Source organism: Carcharodon carcharias, chromosome 17 (assembly GCF_017639515.1).
Source record: "Carcharodon carcharias isolate sCarCar2 chromosome 17, sCarCar2.pri, whole genome shotgun sequence".
NCBI classification, from domain to species: Eukaryota; Metazoa; Chordata; class Chondrichthyes; order Lamniformes; family Lamnidae; genus Carcharodon; species Carcharodon carcharias.
Window position 1 is genome coordinate 24,242,090 of NC_054483.1, and position 7,667 is coordinate 24,249,756.

The window sequence follows — 7,667 nt, forward strand, 5'->3', positions numbered from 1 at the left end:
TCCAGAGAGAAATTGGAGCTTTTTAATTCAAACATCAAATGGTTAAGAGGCAGTTGACGTTATGGTCAATTTTGTGAAATGGAATCAGGTAAAGACATGGATTGATAGAAATTGCTAGGTCCAATATCTTTCCCTCCAACCGACATATTGGAATGATGGTCTTGCCACTCCTTAGCTCGCAGCCTTGACTCTGAGACAGAAGCTCTGGGTTCAAGCCTACTCCCGGACTTATTGGCCACGGCAGGAGTGTTCACAAGGCAGTTCAATCGGTTGCTAATCTTCCCAACTATTCCCCAAAGGGAAATAAGTGCGTGTCAAGGTATCAAACAAATGTATTGGAATGAAAGGAAAAAAAATGCTGGAAACACTCAGCAGGTCGGGCAGCAGCTGGGGGAGAGAGAAACGGAGTTAACGTTTCAGGCCAAGGAGCTTTTTCAGAAGCCGACTGGAACATATATACAAAAATACCCGGAAAAACTCAGCAGGTCTGGTAGCATCTGCGGAAAGGAACATAGTTAACGTTTTGAGTCCATCGAATGGACTCGAAACGTTATCTGTGTTCCTTTCCGCAGATGCTACCAGACCTGCTGAGTTTTTCCAGGTGTTTTTGTTTTGGATTTCCAGCATCCGGAGTTTTTTGCTTTTATCTTATGGAACATATATACCTTGTGTATACATACTAGCTTCCACACATGCTGACTGAGCTTCAACCATCTCCATGATTTCACTTTTTAATACCATGAAGACTCACTTTCTTAACAGAAATGAACACTAACATAGAATCGTAGAATGGTTACAGCACTGAAGGAGGCCATTCAGCCCACCATGTCTGTGCTGGCTCTCTGCAAGAGCAATTTGCCCAGTCCCATAACTCAGCCTTTTCCCCTTGGCCCTGCAAATTCTTCCTCTGAAGACAATGGTCCAATTCTGTTTTGAAAGCAATGATTGATGCGGTCTCTGCCACACTCTCAGGCTGTGCATTCCAGATCCTAACCACTCACTGTGTGAACAACCTTTCCCCATGTCACTGTTCTTCTTTAGCCAGTCACCTTTAGCCAATGTTCTCTGGTTATTGACCCTGCTGCCAATGAGAACAGTTTCTCCCTATCCATCCTGAATGATTTCAAATACCTCTGTCCATTTCCTTTTAACCTCCAAGGAAAACAGCCCACATTTCTCCAGTCTATCCACATAGCTGAAGTTCCTCATCCCTGGAAGCATTCTCATGAATCTTCTCAAATGTGTTCACATACACCACCCAACTTAAAAACCCTGGTACAAAACCAAAATACTGCAGATGTTGGAAATCTAAGATCAAAGCAGAAAATGCTGAAAATACTCAGCAGACCAGACAGCATCTTTGGAGTGAGAAAGAGAGTTATTGTTTCAGGTCATGAAGATCTGTAATCAGAACAGGTTAGAGATCTGAAGAATGTTGGAGGTGGTTACCGAGATATATGGTTGTAGGGGCTGGATGAGGTTGCAGAGATAGGGAGGTTGTTGGGGCTGCAGGTTATGGAGATAGGAAGGTTGTTGGGACTGGATGAGGTTACAGACATTGGGGGGGGGGGTTGCAGAGATAGGGAGGGTTGTAGGGGTTGGAGGAGGTAGCAGAGTTGGGGGTGTTGCAGGGGCTGGAGGAGAATACAGAGATAGTGAGGGTTGCCAGGGCTGGAGGAGGTTATAGAGATAGGGAGGGTTGGAGGGGCTGGAGGAGGTTATAGATATAGGGAGGAGTTGTGGGGCTGGAGGAGGTTACAGAGATAGGAAGGGTTGCAGGGGCTGGAGGAGGTTACAGAGATAGGGAAGACGTTACAGAGATTGGGAGGGTTGTAGGGGCTGGAGGAGATTACAGAGATAGGGAGGGTTGTAGGGGCTGGAGGAGGTTATAGATATAGGGAAGTTGTAGGGGCTGGAGAAGGTTACAGAGATAGGGAGGGTTGTAGGGGCTGGAGGAGGTTACAGAGATAGGGAAGTTGTAGGGGCTGGAGAAGGTTACAGAGATAGGGAGGGTTTTAGGGGCTGGAGGAGGTTACAGAGATATGGAGGGTTGTAGGGCTGGAGGAGGTTACAGCGATATGGAGGGTTGAAGGGGCTGGAGGAGGTTACAGATATATGGAGGGTTGAAGGGGCTGGAGGAGGTTACAGGGATAGGGAGGGTTGTTGGGGCTGGAGGAGGTTATAGATAAAGGGAGGGTTGTAGGGGCTGCAGGAGGTTACAGGGATAGGGAGGGTTGTAGGGGCTGGAGGAGGTTACAGGGATAGGGAGGGTTGTTGGGGCTGGAGGAGGTTATAGAGATAGGGAGGGTTGTAGGGGCCGGAGGAGGTTACAGAGATAGGGAGGGTTGTAGGGGCTGGAGGAGGTTACAGAGATAGCGAGGTTGTTGGGGCTGGAGGAGGTTATAGAGATAGGGAGGGGCCATAGACATGGTGATAATGGTGTTAGTTTCGGAACTGAATGAGTGATGGGATCCTGAGCGTTTCTCTGTGCTGCTAGACTGGCAGACTGTGTCTCTGAGCCCTCCAGATGGCAGTGTCCAGGGTGTCAATCCCAACCAGGGAGTTCCACTGCACCGGGGCCCTCAGTACGCATGCGTCCCAGCTGAATGTAACCGTTCGGTAGGGTGTATCAAAGCTGCAGAGTGGAAGCATTTTAACTCATCTTTACTTTTAGCAAAGCGAAGATTTGTTCCAGGGCTCAGCGGCTGGAGAATTTCATCTGTAAGTAATCAAGTGTAAAATAAGAGGATCGTTCTTTTTTTCCGCAGGCAAAACCGAAAGTCTGAAGGAGATTGGTCAGCTTGACTGCTGCAGGATCAGGGCCGTTTGCTGGTATCTCTCTGCTCCTGAGAGTTGGCTTCTTTCTGTTCATGGAGAAAGCACCCAGCAGAATCCACGCACCATCGTGCCCCTGACTCCCCTCCCAGCTTGCGGGTACTGTGCCTTGGTTTCTGTGTGATTCTGGCGTGCTGTGAATAGGGAATAGATGGTCCCTGGAGCATCACCACCTATTGTTATTCCCGCTGTGTCAGGTTTTTACTCTGTGCCCGGGGATGGATGCTCAGTCTAATTATTATTTAGTAGACTCGGAGCTCTCAACTGCTAAAGCAGCCCAGGCAAAGGTTCACCCACCGAAAGAAGTGCTGCACCTTCAGAAGGCCATTTTAAAAAAAAAGACACACACAAAGCATTGGCAGTTCATCTCAGCTGGAATGTCATTGAAAAGCAGAGGACTGATGCTAAACCTGTATCGAGCCTTGGTTAGACCTTACCTGGAGAACTGCACACTTTTCTGGCCTCCATATTATTTGAACAAAAAGATATTGAGGCACTGGTGAAGGTGTAAATAAATCATCCTGGAATTGAGAATTCCATCCATTAGGAAAAGTGGAATGGGCTGGGACACTTGGGGAACAACTAGTTTAAATTCTCTGCTTGCTTGTCCCTACAACCACACCACCCCCCCCCCCAACTTCTCTCTCTCTTCTCCCCCCCCCCTTAAACCAGCTTATATTTCACACCTTATATTCGCTCAGTTCTGTGGAAGGGTCATGAGGACTCGAAAAGTCAACTCTTTTCTTCTCCACCGATGCTGCCAGACCTGCTGAGTTTTTCCAGGTAATTCTGTTTTTGTTTTAGTTTAAATTAAGAACGTGAAAGGTTTGATTGGCTAGATGTGACAGAAATGTTTCCTCTGGTGGGGCATTCCTACACTAGAATGTAACTTGGTCACTATTAAATCCAAAAGGGATTTCAGGATGTGAAAAATGTGTATTTACATAGCACCTTTCATTATCTTGGGATGTTCTGAAACAGTTGACAGCCATCAAAGTAATTTTGAAATGTAGCGGCTGCTGTAACAGCCAATTTACATACTGCAAGCTCCCACAAACAGCAATCTGATAACGACCAGATAATCTGTTTCAGTGGTGTTGTTTGAGGGCTAAACATTGACCAGAACAGTGAGGAGAACTCCCATGTTCTTTGAAGTAGAACCGAGGAATCATTGACATTGACTGAAGAGATCAGACAGGGCCTCAACTTAATGCCTTATCTGAAAGACCGCACCTCTGACAGTGTGGCACCCCCTCAGCACTGCACTGGAGTGCCAAGCCTTGATTTTGTTCTCATTGGGAACCCATCACCTTCTGACTGCGTGATTGTCCAGAGCTGAGGCAAGAGTAAACCAAGGATCTAATGTGGATTCTGGGGGGGTGCTGGGGTGGGGGGATATTAGCAGTTGATGCACCTGTGATAGAGTTCAGCACGTGGAGTTAGATTTAGAGAGTTGTACTCAGATAAGAAATTCTGGTGAAGAGGCAGGGAAGCTGAACCGAGTGAAGTTATATCTGAGCTGCAGTTTTAGTTTATTCCTGTTGCAGTTTTCATTGGATTCTGGTGTTGCTTGAAGCCTTTCTGTTTTTTCTTTGCAGATTGTTGTGTTTGACTCTGCCTCATCCTGGCTCTTTTCCGTCTGGATGGTGTTTATCTGTCCAAAGAGGAAGATGAATTTGTGGATAAAATTACCCAAGAGCTGGAATGTTTTCTTTCAAAAACTGTTGACAATCCAAACAAGTAAGTAAAATGAGTGTGAACATGAATGCCTGCCTGTTGTTTAACTGTCGTGTCAGCCGTGGCTAAGTTGGTCGGACTCTCTCCTCTGAATCACAAGGTCTTGGGTTCAAGTCCCACCCCACAGCTTAAGTACAAAAAAAAATCAAGGCTCATGTTCCTGTGCACAGGAGAGTCATGTGTCTTTGCAATGAAACATTAAACTGAGGTCCCATCTGATGGAAAAGATCCACCTGTGCTATTTGATGAAGAACAGGGGAGTTCTTCCCTTTATTTCCCCACCAACATCAGTAACACAAATTATCCGGTCATTATGACGTTGCTGTTTGAGGGAGTTTGCTGTGTGCCATGAGCTGCTGCGTTTCCAAATTTCAACAATTATTACACTTCCAGAAGTATTAGTAGTCTAAATGCAAATCTTCGATGAAAGAAATGACAATATTGATCCGAGCGAGAGCGCAAAACGGGTGTTAATGAATTGGCAGCTTGGTAAATATGCTGTCTGTAACTTCACTGGATAAGGAAGTCAATGTGTAAGGGAGCTGCCCTTTCATTCCCACTCGATATGGGTTACTCCCTCAATTCTGTCCAACTGATTACACATCTCTCCCCCAGCACTCCAACTCACCTAGGCTGCGTGTCAATCTCCTACATTACACACATCTCCCCCAGCACTTCAACTCACCTAGGCTGCGTGTCAAAATCTCCTACATTACACACATCTCCCCCAGCACTCCAACTCACCTAGGCTGCGAGTCGAAATCTCCCACATTACACACATCTCCCCCAGCACTCCAACTCACCTAGGCTGCGAGTCGAAATCTCCCACATTACACACATCTGCCCCAGCACTCCAACTCACCTAGGCTGCGTGTCAAAATCTCCTACATTACACACATCTCCCCCAGCACTCCAACTCACCTAGGCTGCGTGTCGAAATCTCCCACATTACACACATCTCTCCCAGCACTCCAACTCACCTAGGCTGCGTGTCGAAATCTCCAACATTACAATGGTCACTAGGGTTTGTTTTATTGAAGGAAGATTTAATCAATTGTGTGAGCAGTGCTGAGGGATGATTTAAGGCACAGAAGGGGGGGTCATTTACATTCTATGCCTCAGCTAACAGAGGAGAGTGTCCTGTGACCACCGTATCTACCTGTGCTGTCAATCTGTTGACATTCACTCCAAGGTCACTGTGTTCCACCACATATCTCAGAATCCTACCATATGATGTGTCTTCCGTTGTCTTGTTTGTCCTCTCCAACTGCATCACCTCATACTTCTCTGGATGGAACTCCATCTGCCACTATCTGTTCACCTGACCAGTCCATTGATTCCTTCCTGCAGTCTACCCTCCTCACTATCAAGTGTGGGGCCAATTTTGTACTGTGCTCCCTCCTCCTCCACATCAGTCTAAGTCTTTGATTTGGATCACAAACACCAAGGGGTCCAGTACAGAGCTCTCTGGATCCCCACTGCAGACAGCTTTCCAGTCACAAGAACACATGTTGACTAGAAGCCTTTGCTTTCTGTGACTGAGCCAATTTTAGATTCAATTTGCCACTTCCCCTTGGGCCCAATGAGCTTTTCATTGACCAGTCTGCTATGTGGGGGGACTGATTGGTAAATCTGTTGGGGGGATGTCGTTTAGCAGGAACCTGAGAGGTGTGGTGGGAGTGCACTGCCAAATGGACTGCATGAGGCAAATGGTGTCCATGTATTGTGGTGAAATTGGAGAGGTGGGGGCGTGAGGAGGCAGATAGCTGCATGTGGTGAAAAGGGTAGAGGCATGTGTTGGCATTCAAGGTGTTAACAGGGGTTCAGTCGACAGCACTCTTTGTATTGTGTCAGAAGGCTGTGGGTCCAAGCCCCAGAGACCTGAGCTCAGAAAGCTGGACTCTCACAGTGCTGAGGGAGTGCTGCACTGTCAGATGTGCCATCTTTTGCATGTGGTGTGACACTGAGTTGCTGTGCTTGCTACTGAAATGAAAATCTTTCTTTTTTTTTAATTCATTCACGGGATGTGGGCATCATTGGCTGGCCCAGCATTTACTGCCCATCCCTAGTTGCCCTTGAGAAGGTGGTGGTGAGCTGCCTTCTTGAACCGCTGCAGTCCATATGGTGTAGGTACACCCATAGTGCTGTTAGGGAGGGAGTTCCAGGATTTTGACCCAGTGACAGTGAAGGAGCAGTGATATATTTCCAAGTCAGGTTGGTGGGTGACTTGGAGGGAAACTTCCAGGTGATGATGTTCCCATCTATCTGCTGCCCTTGTTCTTCTAGATGGTAGAGGTTGTGGGTTTGGAAGATGCTGTCAAAGGAGTCTTGGTGAGTTCCTACAGTGCATCTTGTAGATGGTACACACTGCTGCTACTGTGCATCGGTGGTGGAGGGAGTGAATGTTTGTGGATGGGGTGCCTATCAAGTGGGCTGCTTTGTCCTGGATGGTGTCAAGCTTCTTGAGTGTTGTGGGAGCTGCACTCACCCAGGAAATTGGGGAGTATTCCATCACACTCCATCTTCAATTATTTTTTGATACCTAGTTGATATTAATAACCACTTGATAGATATTCTGTCATGATGGGAAGGATATGAAGACATTGGAGAGAGTACAGAGGAGATTTACACGAATGATTCCTGGGATGAAAAGGTGTAGCTATGAGGATTGATTGGAGAGATTGGGACTGTTTTACTTGGAGAAAAGAAGGCTGAGAGGAGATTTGATAGAGGTATTCATGAGGGGTGTGGGACAGGATAAATAGTGAGAAACTGCTCCCACTCAAGAGAACATCAATAACTAGAGGGCACAGATTCAACATAATTGTAAAAGGAGTAAAACTGATGTGAGGAAAATTTTTTTCACCCAGAGGATGGCTGGAGTCTGGAATGAGCTTCCTGAGAGGGTGGTGGAGGCAGGTTCGATCGAGGTATTCCGAAGGGAATTGGATTGCTGCCTGATAAGAAAGAATGTGCAAGGTTACAGGGATATGGCAGGGGGTGGGACTGGGTGGAATGCTCTTTCAGAGAACGAGTGCAAACTCGATGGGCTGAATGGCCACTGTTTGCACTGTAAAGATACTGTGATGATGATT